We start from the raw sequence: 16411 nt of genomic DNA, 5'->3' as shown, positions 1-16411 counted from the left end.
GCATATAGTTAGCACTCAGGAAACCAAAGACCACAAGGCTGTAGAAAGTTTCCTGGAACATTCTAACCCAAGTCTGTAGTGTCTGCAATGAACTCTAGAGGATGTCCTGGGATGACTCTGACCTTGGGTCAGATGCTGACCTTCCTTGATGCCCTCTCTGTCCCCTCCCCTTCCTCACCTCCCTAGAGGGGACAGGTGGGAAATTTGCTCCCTTGGCTACCTGTGGAGGCCAGTCCCAGTTCCAAGGACCTCTGCCACTTTGGGGGAAATGTTCCCTTTGACTTCTGTCTGTCCAGATGGGGTCTGTACTGCTTGCTGGTGAGGACTGCCAAGAACATACTTCAGTCTGAAAAAAAGTGGACTTTCCCCCAAAAAGAATTTTTGACAGAAGAGAATGCTACTCATGCAGTATTAGGTTCTGGGTTTAGGCTCTTGGGATTTGGCTCCACTTTGTCTGTGAATCATTTTCCTCATTGTGGTGTTTATTATCATTTTCTTTTGTTTTGGAGCCTCAAGAAAGAAAATCCAGGGAACAGAGTAGGAAGAACTGGTGATTTCCACATTGAAATCTCCTATCTGCTGATCTTCTGTTTGGCCAATGATCATGCAAAGTGAAAAGTGGCAGTGGTAATGAACCCACTTAGTGAGTGAAGGTGCATAGCTGCTAAGACCACAAGCTGGGGAGGCTTTATTCACTGGGCTGAGCTCTGAAAACACATTAGTCTCAATGTATTGACTTTGGAGGTATGAGCTCCTGTTTAAATAACTCTTTTATAAAATTGGGTTGGTCCTGGCAAGAGGGGTAGGGTTTAGGCTCTGCAGCAGATGACCTGAGTTTAAACCCCAGTCCTCCTTTTTTTTTTTTTAAATGTAATTTTATTGAGATATATTCATATACCATACAACCCATCCAAAGTATAAAATTACTGGCTCACTGTATCATCACATTAGTTGTGCATACATCCTCATGACCAATTTTAGAACATTTTCATTAGTCCAGAAAAGAAATAAAAAGAAAAAAGAAAACCTAAATCCCCCCATACCCCTTATCCCCCCCATTATTGACCCATACTATTGGTGTGGTACATTTGTTACCATTGATGAAGAGTATGAAAATATTACTGTTAACTCTAGTCCATAGTTTGCAATAGGTACATTTTCTCCATATACCCCTCTGTTATTAACTTCTTTGCAATAGTGTTGTACATTTGCTCTAGTTTGTGAAAGAACTTTTTTATATTTGTACAGTTAATCATGGACATTGTCCTCCACAAGATTTGTTGTGTTATACATTTCCATGATTTAACCTCCAATTTTCCTTCTGGTCTAGTCCTGCTTCTTACCAGCTGTGTAGCCTTGGGCAAGTTATTCAACCTCTCAGAGTCTCATTTGCTACATTTATAACATAGAGATGATAATAAAACCTACCTCACAGGACTCTAGGGTAGAGTACATGATATAATTCAATTAAAGTGGCCAACAAATATGAGTTCTATTATTACTGCCTCTCCCCAGTAATTGTTCTATTCAGTAGGGGTCACTGAAGAGACATGATAGTTTACCAACTATAGATGTAATTAACTGAAAATGTTCATTTAATTGAAAGAAAATCTTCTCTGTTTCAACCTGATTGCTTGGCATAGGGCATTGGGACACACCCAAAGAAATTCAAGCTCAGCCTGAAGTTTCCCCTGGGGAAGGGAGCATTGGCTGCATTACAACTTCTGGGAAAGATGTCCCTTGTGGTAAGGGCCTGGAAGCCATGCCTTCCAGTCCTAGCTAGCTCTTCCTCCAGCAAGATTTAGAGGCTTCAGGGGCAAGTCAAGTAATCTCACTGGACCACAATTCTCTCATCTGTAAAAGCAACATTGCTGACTTGAGTTTTCCATAAACTCAGTAAAGAGATTACAGCAATACTTCATTTACTGTTTAGATGTATAAAAAAAATTTCTACCTCCATGCCCCATCATCTCACCCTGTTTCAAAACCATAAAACACAGAACTCTGTGAAGGTAAACATGTTCCACCACTAGAAGCTGCTGCTTCTTTGGGATGTTTTTGTTCCACAGGAGCAGGGGTAGGGGTGATGCTGCTGGAGGAGGGCAGAGACCATCTCCAGATGACCCAGAGCCAGTCAGGGGAAACAGAGCACACCAAAGACCTTTCATTTGGGAAGGATTTTTTCTTTCCATGTTAAACAATTTAAAGAGGAAAAAGAGAGGCTTGTTTGGAGCAATAATTACTAGACTTTTGGGGGCACTTCATAGAAATGACTACTTTCACATTTTGTGGTGCACATAAGATCATCTAACAGTTTAATTTTTGAAAATAACCCTGTAGTGCACTAAAACAGGGCTTAAATATCAAGATGAATCAATAGTTCCAACAAATTCCCCACAGTGGAACTTAAGAAAGAAATTGGTTCTGGCTATGTGGGTGGGAGAGATGGCATTTGCAGCCTGACCAACCTCAGCCTCCCTTTTGTCAAACTCCCCAAAGTTCCTAGTGATGTTAGGGCACATCCCCCCTGACACCCAATACCCCAGCACCCTGGCAACCACTGATTATTTTTTTAAAACTGACTTTGTAGTTTTGGCTTTTTCAGAATGTCATATTATAGGAATCATACAGTATGTAGACTTTTTAGACTGGCTTCTTGCACTTAGCAATATGCATTTAAGGGCCCTTCATGTCTTTTTGTAAATTGATAATTTTTTTTCACCCTTCCATCTTCCTTGTATAACACAGCATTTAAAACAGCACCTTCCATGCAGCAAATATTTGATCCACTTAAAAAGAAATACAAGAAAAATCCCAGTTAACCAAAACTAAGGGGTGATTAGTCACATTTAGAGTCACATTGTAAAAAAATACTATTCACTATCAAAACTTGAGAAGCACAGGCATACAGAGGGCCATGTTAAATAGCTAAAAGCCCAGAAGAGTTTAAAAGAAGATTCAATTTCTGTAAAACTTTTCAGGAATGTAGCCACTGACAAAAAGAAATACACCAGAAAATTCATTCCAACCAAATGACCATAGTGGAAGTTTCAGCTTGTGCTAGGGCCAAGATGTTCATTCTTAAGCTGCTCCCTTCGTGGATCCCTGTCAAGATGCTTTGGTGCTGGCAAGTAGCTTTTTCTCTAGGTCCTATTGTTGGATATTCAGTGTCTTCCACACACTGAATAGGGAAAGGATATTTCACTGGTTCAGTCCGGGTCACCTTCCATTCTTCTTTCCTTACAAAGCCTGCAAAGGCAGGGAGGGAGCGGTCTGTAGGTTTATAACAACAGCGTCAACAAACTGGCAGCACAAGGTCCCACAACTGATGGGAACAGCAGTCAGAGCCCCAAAATGGCATTAGATCCGCAGTGTTTACTTTCTTAAATGACCTGCTGTTTTCACAACTTCTCTAAATGGTGGCTTTCTTAATCAGGGATTGCCAAATGTAGTTGTTGGTTAGAACCCAACTTTATTTTCCGGGAAAATTGATTTTTCACAAGAGAGTTGCATTGATTTGGCTCAGATAAAATATCTTAAATGAGAAAATCCAGAGGCACTTTTAAAGTTGTTTTAATTGACTGACCTCAGATACTTTTGAAGAGTGTAGCTTACCATTGGGAACCCACCAGAAGATTGCCGGTCTGAGGATAAGAGCTTACCCATGCCTTTTCTCTGCTCCCCTCAAGTTTTCTTCCATGGAGGGCACCCACCTGGGGACCCACCTACCCTATCCTCAAGCCTTCAGAGAAACTGACACTACCCAGAGGCAGTGCATTCCAAAGTAATCCCCATGGCTCCTCTGTCCAGCTCCTCGTCTTCATTTCTTCAGTCCTAACATTGGCACAGTTCAAGGTTGGAAACCTTGGTACCAGTTTTTCTCTACTCCCTTCCTTGCTGGACTAGCATCAGAGACCAAGAAGGAAGAAGGAAGTCTAAAGCAACCATGACCGCTGGCCTTACAGTAGCCATTCTAACGTAAAAAATTCCTAAGAATTTGCTTTTATCCTGACACCCCCATCACCCTGACCCCCCCCACCCCCCCCAAAAAAAACCACGAAAAATCCCTGTACATTTGAATTCAGGTATAGAAGGCAATTTGCGCAGGCTAGAAAACTTGTGAGTTGAGGTCCACATAATTTTGCTTGCTGGTTTTAACATTTTGGAACATGTTATTCCTCCAAATCAGTACTTTTACTCTGAGATGAAAGGATAAAATTAAACATGCAGAGGGCTCCAGGATATTCATCCCAACCTTCTCTGGACCCTACATTCTCTCTCACTCAGCAGTCAGGCCCTGGGCCCAGCCAAGAGGACAGGACTCAAGGGCGTGTCTGTCAGCGTCAGCTAGCTGCAACACACCCCTTCCTGCCACTGTCTTTTCTCCATAATCTTCTGTCCCGTATGCTCCTGATATTTCACTGAGCCATTTGACTGGGATAATTAGTTGTGCTATCCACAAAACCACACAATATCCTATAGTTCAGAACCTAAATGTTTAGAATGATAAAAAGAGAAAGTTAAGAGATTTGGATTGGTACGTCTAAAGGCAGCAAACACAGGGATTAGCTTCCAAGGCTTGTCTAGACAAGGCTATGTTTATGAAAGGCTGTAAGTTTGAGACTGATGCAAGGAAGCAGTCAAAAGAAGAAAAACAGATATGTGCACACACAGAATTCTAGCCTATTAGATAATAATTAACAGCTTGCCAATGTCAGGTACTATTCCATGTATGAAGTCATTCCACCCTCAAAGTAATCCTATGAGTTAGGTATTGCTATTTTTTCTGTTTTACAGATGGGGAAAGCTAGGCTTAGAGAGATGAAGTAACTTGCCAGATTGTCTCAAAGCCAATAAGCAGAAGGGTTAGCATTTGAAATGAGGCCGCCCAGCTCCCAATGCCTGTCCTACTTAACTCACTGTGCTACATCACCTCTCCAGGAAGTGTAGTTGCATGTATTTTTGAAAGCCCTCAGACTGTCTTTCTCTTGCACAGATGTTCATTGCACAGACCCCCCAAGTCCCCAGCAGCCAGCCACTCTGGTGAATAAGGCAGGTTTGGCGAGGAAAGCAGCTGGCACATGAAACCACTATTTTCACCATGAAATCAGAGTTCCTTTGAATGGACCAACTAGAATTATTTAAGCAATCTTCAACAAGCTTTCTGTTGCCACCCCCAGCTTTTAAAAAAGGAATGTTCGGTACTGATTGCTTGGTGATACAATGCTTCCCAGATACAGGAGACAAAGACTTCTGCCCCAGAGAGGGTATTTCTGCCAAAGTGCTGCTGCAGCTGCAGGTATGCCTTCTGCCCTCTCTGAATCATCCCACTTCAGGGTCCTCCCCTGGTAAAATCTCTGGGATTCATACAAACCCAGTACAGTTCCATGTTGAAAATCTAGATTTAGAATATAAATCAGCAAATAGACTGATTAATTGCTTTACACAAGGATTTACCATGCAATTTTTTTATACCATCGGTCACTAAGGATGCTGAAGAGGGGACCTGATTTTTAAAATGCAATTTAACTCCCAGTCCACAAATTCTGGAGTAATGCTAGACCCACTCAGTTCAGGAGGCCTTGGGGGCCATGGTTGTCTTCCTTTCTGGGTATTATGTCCTTCTTCAGAAAGATGGATGAAGGAAAGAATGAGGGAGAGATTCCTCAGCAAAACCAAGACAATAATAAAGTTTATGAATCAGTCAAACAGGAGCACATGCCAGAGAATGACCAGGCCACAGACTTTCTGACGTCATCTTGGCAACCAGTCCAGAATTAGGTTTTGAATTAAACAGATAAAAAAACCACTCACCTAACAAAGGCAAGAGGGGAATAGCTTTCTTGAATTTCTGGGTAGACATCTAAGAGAGTTTGCAGCAGTGACACTGGGCTCCCAGTGACCTGGGATTTCCCAAAGAGAACATTCCCCACTCATCCCACTCCACCCACAAATTACCATCGGGTATCTTCTAGGCTCCAGAGCTTATGGGCTCAGGTCATGTGGGATTCTTCAGCATACTGAAGCAGGAGCCAACGAGGTCCAGTCATTCAGTTTTAATTATTTAATTAGACTCCTCTCTGCAACCTTTTGTACTTCAAGCACTTACATCTGTCTAAATTTTGGGGAGCTAGATGGGTCATTTTCTTTCCTAATGTATTTCATTTGGGGATGGGCTAATCTGTACTATGCAGTCAGTGTCTCTTAAACCACCATAAGAGTGTATAAAATAAGAATGAAAAGGTAACTTTTGGGATACTTGGCACATTTCCACATGTGATAATCATTCATAAGTAAAACTTACTTATTAGACAACACTGTGGCAATGCATGTTTTTGAAATAACATTTCTTTTATTCCTTGTTTAATTACTAATCATATATCCGTTACCTATACCTGAGAATTCTTCAAACTAACAGTATCATCATTTTAATTAAATTAAAATATTTTTTTTATCATGGCAACATATATACTATTCAAAATTTCCCATTTTAACCACTTTCAAGTGTACAATTCAGTGGTATTGATTACATTCGCAATGTTGTGCCACCATCACTGCCATCCATTAGTGATATTAATGTTGAATACAGCAAAATCCTAGGATAACATAAGAATTAAGATAGCCGTAGAAAAGACTTGCCTACATTAGCACATTTCTGAAGTCTCAGTTAAACTAGAGATGGAGTTAGTTCTGTTATTCTATCATTGTAAAAAATTACTATTGACAACCACCTTGCTCCAGAAAGTGGTTCTTGACCGATTCTGCAAACATTCTCTGAGCTTGTGCTATGAGTCCAGCAGCGTGCTAGGTGCTGTGGATCCAAGGATGAGTGAATCATCTCTGGCCGCAAGGCACTCACAGTCTGGAGATGGCTGCCAGGCACATATTCAATGAAATAAGTGCCTAGTGTGTGTCTATATGCAAAAGGAACTCCAAAGGGAGTGGGGCAGGGGTTGGGTGAGGAATGAGCTGGAGGGGAACAGGATCCTTCCTAGAAGAGGTGATTCATCATCTGGATGAGAGCAGAGCCAAGTCAGCAAGGTAGACTGCAACTCATCAAACCAGAAACAGGAGGCAGGCTTAGTGTGAGAGCCAGGATTGCTTGTCTGGATTTCTGGTCCTTGTTAGTGCTTTACAATCCCCAAGACATACAAGAGCCTGAAAGAGTTGCTTTTCTGTGCATTCATTCTTCAAGAAAAATGCTGTCCTGATTATTCTAAGATCATCTTTTTTTTCTCCATTTTATAGAAATCTACTAAATACCATAAGGCCTGATATGGTCCCTCTCAAAAATGGATGCAATAGTCTCCTGTGTGGGAACTTTTCAAACTCCATAACCAATAACTGCTGAAGCAGGCTTTAGCCCTTGTGACTCTATGTATATCTTCAAGGCCCTATCAACAACTATTACTGCAGAAATCACATTGTGCTGGGACCATACAAAACACAGTTCAGATTCCTTAACTTTCTAGTTGTTAACAGTTTAAAGGAGGCAAGGGAGGCCAACAAATGTGTGTGTCTGTGTGTGTCTGTGTGATGTGCAAATAACAAATCCTAGCTGTGTGTACAAATTACATAACTACAAATCCTATCAAGTCCTTGAGAACAGAAGTGGCAAAGTTCTGCCGAGTTGGGGAGGGTCACAAAACTCAAGGCAGAGCTCATAAAAAGACTTGGCTAGGTGATTCAAGTACAAAACAATACGCAACTTCAAACACTTGTTTATTTGGATAAATAGTTCATTCAAGACCCCATAAATAAGACCTTGGCCTGTTTTTGTAGACTGTTGTGACAGTCGTGCCCTATTTTTAACTTTGGTTCTTATAGCTTTACTCAGGGGACCCAAGTTGTTGGTTCCAAACCAGTAAGTTAATAAATAAAACAGCAGAAAGGAAGATTACAGGGTCATGAGGCCTAGGATTTCATGAGTCTCCTTTCTTTATAACTGTTTCCAGATGTGGGGATTGGCACAGTGTCAGCTCGGTGACAATGACTAATAAAAGGTCTTCTCCCCAGCTCACAGCAGGCAGCTACTGGTCCCAGCAGAACAGCCTGTTTGTGCTTTCATTTCAGAAAACTCACTTGGTTGGAAGCTTATGCCCTTCTTGAGTGTTTACCTGGCAATCAACTATAATGATAGCTGATTGTAGAAAATACCCAAGAACTTCAGAGAAGGTATGTTCAAGTTTGCTAATGCTGCCGTTTTGCAAAACACCAGAAACGGATTGGCTTTTACAAAGGGAGTTTATTTGGTTACACATTTACAATCTTAAGGCCATAAAGTGTCCAAAGTAATGCAACAACAATAGGGTACCTTCACTGGAGGATGGCCAATGGAGTCCAGGAAAACTCTGTTAGCTGGGAAGCATGTGGCTGGTGTCTGCACTGTAGTTCTGGTTTCAAAATGGCTTTCTCCCAGGACGTTCCTCTCTAGGCATCTGCTTGTTCCTGTGCTGGGTTCTCCAAAATGACTCTGTAAGCTGCAGCTCCTCCAAAATGTCACTCTCAGTTGCCCTTGGGATGTTTTGTCCTCTCTTAGCTCCTGTGCATTCTTCAGAGTGTCCTTCGTGGCTGCAGCAAGCAGTGAGCTCTTTCTGTCTGAGCTTTTTATATGACTCCAGTGATTTAATTCAGACCCACCCTGAACAGGGCGGGTAACACCTCCATGGAAATTATCCAATCAAGGTCTTGTCCGTAGTTGATTGAGTCACATCTCCATGGAAACAATCAATCAATAGGTTCAAAAATATAATCAACACTAATACATTGGCCCCCACAAGATTACATCAAAGATGATGGTGTTTTGGGGACATAATACATCAAAACCAGCACAAGGTATCTCCTGAAAAAGAAGGTTGTGGAAAACTGCATACTTACAACAGTAGTAATAAACAAAGGGGAGAAGACTGGAGCTGGATTTGGGGTCAAAATATCCTATCACTCTGGAAATGGTGCACATGCCCAGGACTCTGTCTATAAGTTCATTTGGCTAGGTTATGGTGTCCAGTTTTTCAGTCAAGAAAGTTTTGGCCTGATATTTACTGTAATGGTATTTCATAAATGGATTTGCATGTATAGTTGGTTGATTGCATCTATGGCAGACTGCATCTACAATCAGTAAAGGAGATTGCCCTCAGCAATGATGGGAGTCTTCCCATCTGTTCTAGTTTGCTAATGCTGCCAGGATGCAAAATACTGGAAATGGACCAGCTTCTATAAAGGGGGTTTATTTGGTTACACAGTTATAGTCTTAAGGCCATGAAGTGTCCAAGGTAATGCATCAAAAATTGGGTACCTTCACTAGAGGATGGCCAATGGCATCTGGAAAACCTCTGTCAGCTGGGAAGGCACGTGGCTGGCATCTGCTCCAAGTTCTGGTTTCAGAATGGCTTTTTCCCAGGATGTTCCTCTCTAGGCCACAGCTCCTCTTCAAAATGGCATTCTCGGTTGCTCTTGGGGTGTTTGTCCTCTCTTAGCTTCTCCGGAGCAAGAGTCTGCTTTCAAAGGCCATCTTCAAACTGTCTCTCATCTGCAGCTACTCTCAGCTTCTGTGTGTTCTTCAAAGTGTCCTCTTGGCTGTAGCAAGCTCTCGCCTTCTGTCTGAGCTTATATAGTGCTCTGGTAAACTAATCAAGGCCCACGCTGAATGGGCGGGGTCACATCTCCATGGAAACACTCAAAGAATTACAATCTAATCAACACTGATACATCTGCCCACATAAGATTACATCAAAGATAATGGTGTTTGGGGGTCATAATACATTCAAACTAGCACATCATCCAATCAGTTGGAGGCCTTAAAAGGAGAACAGAGGATTTCAGCAGTCAGAAGAATTTCTCTCTACTTCAGCAGTTGGCTTCTAGGGAATTCAACTTCACCTTCATCTGAATTTCCAACTTGTGGTCTGCCCTATGGAATTCAGACTTGCCAAACCCCACGGTCACATGCGTCAATTCCCACAATAAATATATATGCATCTGACCATTTTGTTTCTCTAGAGAACTCCATAATAAGTTGTCCCTACCATTGGTGAAATGCTTCCTCTACAGAACCTGAGGGGAGATCCAGACAAGGTGAGAGACAGTTGTTCCTGAATTCCGGGTGCTTACAATCTGAGATCGGTCACACACCCATGAAAGAAACCAGTAGGGTGACTGGGGACAGACAAGATTTGTTAGGCATGCATCCTGAAAAGCATGCATGTTAGGGGACTCATAAAGGGCAATCGGGCACACTTTTTAGTGGAGAAAGAGGTGTTTTTAGAACATGGCAGGTTCTTGCATGTTTAAGAGGGTCTCTGTGTGCAGAGAACTTCAACCTTGCATGCAGATGTCAGACAATGTACCCGCCAGGCTGTAGTGGCCTGAGGCCTTGGGGCCAGGCCAGCTGAGACCAGGCTTCTCCCATTGTGCTGCAGCCCTCTCCTGACTTTTGGGAAAGTCTCCTTCCCCTGCTGGTATTCATTTGCTGGTCACATAATGTGGTCTTCCCCAAGAGACAGATAAGGGGTAAGTTTGCCTGTGTGGTGGTATCATTGACTGTCTTGGTGCCAACCATAATATTCAGTTGCTAAGTGTGGTATGAGAATGAATTTAATTGCTCTCTAGAACACAAGCAGCACTTGTGGATTTCCAGAAATCTCCTGCAACTGGGAAGACACTAAGAGATCTTGGAAAAATCTTTGCTTTCGTGTTTCAAAAGACATAGTCAATCCCAGTTGTTTTTGACATGTCAGTGACCACAGCATGTTTCCCTGAGTGATTTGCAGGAGTTAATCTTGTAGACCTGCATAGAAAAGCCCCAAGGAGCGTGAGGGAGAGCTTGTGGTTGACAAGGGCCACTTTGGGGCAGCAAGAAGGGTTGAGTCTGTTCGCTGGTGACTGGATCATTTGACCTGTCGGTGATAGAGCCAGAGGCTGAATGGACAATCCTGCTCTCTGATTCCTGCTGCTGACTCTTCCCTGGTCTCAGATGGGAAAAGCAGGCTGAGACAAGCTGCACCATTCATCCACCCCACAGGCCCATGGTCACACAGCCCCAGCCCTGGGCTACTGGGTGTTGTACACCCCTTGCAAGTGAAATGGTCCACGTAATCCTGATTTTGGAACAATGCATGAAAAAGATATTTTAGGACCTTTAAATGCATATTGCAAAGTGAAAGAAGCCAATCTGTAAAGGCTACAGACTGTCTGATTCCAACAAGCTGGCATTCTGGAAAAGACAAAATTACAGAGACAGTAAAAGGATCAGTGGTTGCCACAGGTTTGGGGTTCATTCCTATAGGAATGAACAGGTGGAGCACAGGCATTTTTAGGGCAGTGTAACTCTTCTGTATGATACCATAATGGTAGGTAATTGACATTATGCATTTGTCATAACCCCAGAACTGTATAACACAAAGAGTGAACCCTAATATAAACTATGAACTTCAGCTACTAATAATATATCAATATTGGCTTACCAATTTTAACTAATGTACCATAGTAATACAAGATATTAATAATAGAGAAAACTATATGTGGGGGAGGGTGTATAGGAACTCTCTGCACTTTCTATATAATTTTTCTAGAAACTTAAAATTGCTCTAAAAATAAAATTTATTACTTCTTAAAAATGAGATATATTAGAGTATGGATTCCCAGAGTCTCATGTCTTAGGGGCCAGAAGATGGTGTCTGTTAGTCCCTTTCTTGGCAGGACTGGGTTTAATGCAGTGCTGCCCAGATCCAGGGGGTGTGAGAGATGAGCTCCAGGGACGCTCTGGAGAGATGGCCTTTTCTAGTAATCTCAACACCCAATGAGTATTTATTGTCAGTTGTGGGTATGGCACAGGCAAGCAAATATGGAGGTAAATGCAAAAGATGAAGAAGATTCTTTGTGTTTTCCCCAGTCTGGCAGTTCGTCAAATGATTAAACAGAATTACCATATGACCCAGCAGTTCCACTCCTAGGTATATACCCAAGAGAAATGTAAACATACATCCACACAAAAACTTGAACCCAAATGTTTATAGCAGTATTATTCATAATAGCTAAAAGGTAGAAGCAACTCAAGTGTCCATCAATGGATAAAAGAATAAAGAAAGTGTGGTATATCCATACAATGGAATATCATTCAGCTATAAAAAGAATGAAGTACTGATACATGCTACAACATAGATGAACCTTGAAAACACTATGCTAAGTGATAGAAGCCAGTTACAAAAGATTACATACTATATGATTCCATTCATATGAAAGTCCAGAATAGGGAAATATATAAAACAGAAAGTGGATTAGTGGTTGCCTACATTTGGACAGAGGAGGACAGAAGGATGGAGGGTGATAGCTAAAGGGTATGGGGTTTCTTGTTGAGATGAAAAAATAAGTCTAAAATTCACTGTGATGATTGATGCACAACTCCATGAATATACTAAAATCAATTAAATTGTATACTTTAAGTGGATGAATTGTATGATATGAAAATTGTATCTCAACAAATTTGTTTTTAAAAAAATAAAAGATTGTTTTCTAGAAGTATACCATGGTCTGGCAGGGGCCAAGAAAATGTAAGAAATCAAGTGTAAGACTGGGAGACATCATCTCTATCGCTACATTTACTAAGATACTTTCAGTTCTCAGAAACCAGCATGCTTTTTCTTACTTCCAGGTATATAAACACATTGTTCTTATTGCCTCGCTTCCACTTATCCATTAGATTTCAGTCTAGACAACACTTCCTCCAGGAAGACTTCTTTGGTTCCTTAGGCTGGGTTACATGTCCTTTCTCAGGCCTTTCACTGGCCCCTATTCTTCTACTACCATAGCATCTATCACTGTAGTAACTGGTGACATGTCTGTCTTCTCTGTAAGACTACAAGTTTGGGAGGGCAGGGGCATTCACTCTTCTATTCACAGCATTTACTCATCAATTCATACCCTTATTTATTTATGGAGCACCTAGCATCAGCCAGTCAAATGATCAAAGAGAAAGGTCATTGTGAGGGTGTTGTAGTCAGGGGAGGCATCTCAGAAGAGGTGCATTTTGAGGTTTCCTTTGAGCAAGTTTGAATAGGAAAGACCACGGGAGGAACGGAACCAGAATCATGTTGCCTCTTGCACACACCCCCCGAATGAGATGTCTGGACTTCCATGGGGATCAAGTCTGGGAACCATTAATAAGGGGGAAGGGTGCTAACATTCATGGAGCTCCTACCACATGCCAAGATGGTTTTCCAGATGCCAAGCCCTGTTAATACCATTTTCCCAGAGCCGGCTGCATGCCAGGCCACAGCTTGGGCTCTCTCATTTGATCTTTTCAACAACCCTGCTGAGTAGAGATGGCTGTCCCTGTTTTTACAGCTTCAGGAGTGGGATTTGCCCAAGACCACACAGCCCGAGCCAAAAGTTATACCCAGAGCTCTTTGGCTCAAAGTCAGTGATCTCTAAATATTTTGCTCATATACTTTCTCAAAGATGACCCTCTTGCAGATTTTTAGGTTGCTATTTAAAGATTCTTATACATTTAAATAAATTCAAAGGATGCCAGTATTTTGAATATGTGCATTACATTAAATTTTTGCCAACATATTGGAACTGAAGATTCACTTCATGCAATTTATAGAAAATGTCTGCATATCTCAACTCTACCCTTTACTAGCCATGTGACCTTGGACAGGTTACTTAGCATCTTATTCATCAGTGTTCTCTGAGGACACTGTGAGTTGGGGATAATAATTTTACCTAGTTACAGGGCTGGTGGGAGGATTAGATGAGTTAATATATGTCAAATATGTAGTAAAGGGACTGATCCATAATGCTGTATAAGTGTTTGCTGTTGTTATAATATGATCTAATTGCAAAGCCAGTTCTCAGTTTCAAAATTGGCCAAAACAGACTTGGTTTAAAAATTAGCCAAAGCAGAAAAGTATGATTTTATTATTTTAATTCAAATAAGTGTATTTATACTTGCCCCCATGACAACCTTCTCTTATGAATTCTAATTCTGAGAAAGATAAACAATTCTACATGCCTTGCCAGGGAGTTTTCTACCTGGATGTAACCAAGCCTGATGACTCAATACTTCTTGCTTTCACTTTCGGGATGCCTGAATTTTCTAATTGCCCTTTGTTAGATACCCTGGAGACTTTTGCATTCTGGCACATGCTCCATGGTAAGATGGATCAGACATATATCTTACATTTGTAAAGTGTGAGAAGGGAGATTGGGAAAGGTGAAGCAGCAGAGAGGAGGAACCCTCAGACAGATCTGTTTTAAGAGAAGAGTTCATGTGGAAGTTGAGGATCTGGAAATTGATTCTGCTGAAAGTTATGCATGCCCACACATGCTCTGGGAAGTCTTCCTATGGCCCCAGGGACATGTGTGTTCCAGTTGCAAGTCCCATCTCATCCTTGAAGGGTAGGAAACACCAATGAATGAGGCCACCCTCTTTCAGCAGGGGCCCAGCACATCCATGCATACCAAATGAAAAGAGGTCAAAGGTTTTCTCTATTTCTTCTCTCCAGAGAAGTTAAGTTGCAAGTTAAATTGCCCTACTGATATGGCATGGCCAAATCCTACATACCTTTAGTACTCAAAGAGTTGTCCGTGGACCAGCATCACTGACATCACCTGGAAGCTTGCTATAACAGGCCCACCCCACTGAGTCAGCATCTGCTGTAAACCAGTGGTTCTCAACTTTGGCTGCGTCTTAGAATGACCTCGGGAGCTTTTTAAAAATTGTGATGCCTGGTTTGCATCCCAGACCAATTAAACCAGAATATTTGAATATGTGGTCTAGGCATCAGTATTTTTTAAAGCTCCCCAGATGATTCCATTGACACAGACTCAAGTGCAGTAGCTCTCCCATGCATTCTTACTGGTCTATTCACACTCATCTCCTCTCATTTGGGCTACTATGGTGGCCACCAGCCTCTCCCCACCCTGATCGACCCTCTCCAACATGACCCTTCTCTCTAAACACCCCCTTGCTTTCCAGCCAAACTGGATGGCTCCCTCTTCCCCATACATGCCTCAAAATTTCCTACATATCCACTCTTGATCTCCTTCCCCTTCCTCTTGCCCAAAGCATGCTCATCTTTTAAGGCACATCTGGAGTATACCTCCTCTACCTGATCCCCTCTGCTTGGTCATGATCTCCCCACAGTGTTTTATGTGAATTTTCTCATGGCCTTTCATATTTTCTACTTTGGATTCTAATTGTATGTCTCCTCCTCCTCCTCCTCCTTCACTTTCTTCTTGAAAATATGTGAAAGTCTACTAATAGCTTACTTTGAAGCTTTTTTATTGAGGTAAAGTCAACATAACATAAAATCAACCATTTTTAGAGTGTAAAATTCAGTGCCATTTAGTATATTCACAATGTTGTGCAACTATCACCTCTATCTAGTTCCTAAACATTTTCATCTCCCCCAAAGGAAACCCTGTACCCACTTCTCCCTTCCCCCAGCCCTTGGCAACAACTAATCTGCATTCTCTCTCTAGGTTTGTTTATCTTCTTTCTCCAGTCCACCCCACTCTGTTACACTGAGGGCTGTGAGAATAGAGTTCCACTCATCCTTGTTTATCCGGAAGGACCCAGCACTTGGCAGGCAAACTGGAGCATCTCATGCACAACTGTACCTCCGACCCTGTTCCTTCCCTAGGCAGAAGGCAGATTCAAGAAGACTCTGGAGCCTGCAAGATGCAGACAGGACCTGATGGTCCTTGCAATGCAGCAAACCATCTCTATTATGATGTGGGGCAGGGCGGAGGGCGGATTATTTGCTATGTCTATGCCAATTTGTCTCATTAAATTAAAAGTCTTTCTAAATTACTACTTAAGGGCAGTGGGCAAAACCCACATCATTTGTAACAGTGTTAATACAGAACTTCAAATGTGGGTCCCTCCCTTCTAAATAATAGCCTAACTCTTTGGTGGGACAAGATGACTTTATTCCCACAGCCAGCAGAAATCGGACCACCAAACTTCAAAGGAAGCGTTTCTGCCATCACTCCTTCCAGCTGACTCTGGCACCCTGAACTTGGACTCAGCTCAAGTCTATGATAAATGTTCTTTTAATGTGAATACTTGTATTAGCATTTGGGCTTGGACTCTTCCTCTGTTCTTCCTTCACACTATGGAAATCATTTAGTAATTTGCCCTCATAAAATTCAGGCAGTGAACCAAATATTTAATGTTTAGAAACAGCAGACAGGGAAAAGGATGTCACCTCACAGTCATTGCCAACCATGTAGCTTTAAGCAGGGCCAACATATCCTTCCTCCCCAGGGTTTTGTAATTCAAGCTCCTGCTCTTTCTAATGTTGGCTGCCTTCTTCACTTTCACCTCCTGCCCTTGCCAGCCTGTGTTTTAGACAGGATTCTGATAAGTATCATGTGGGTCACAAAAAAAGGCTCATTTCTTCGCTGA

The sequence above is a fragment of the Choloepus didactylus genome, chromosome 13 (assembly GCF_015220235.1).
Source record: "Choloepus didactylus isolate mChoDid1 chromosome 13, mChoDid1.pri, whole genome shotgun sequence".
Taxonomy (NCBI): domain Eukaryota; kingdom Metazoa; phylum Chordata; class Mammalia; order Pilosa; family Megalonychidae; genus Choloepus; species Choloepus didactylus.
This window is presented reverse-complemented; position numbering follows the sequence as displayed.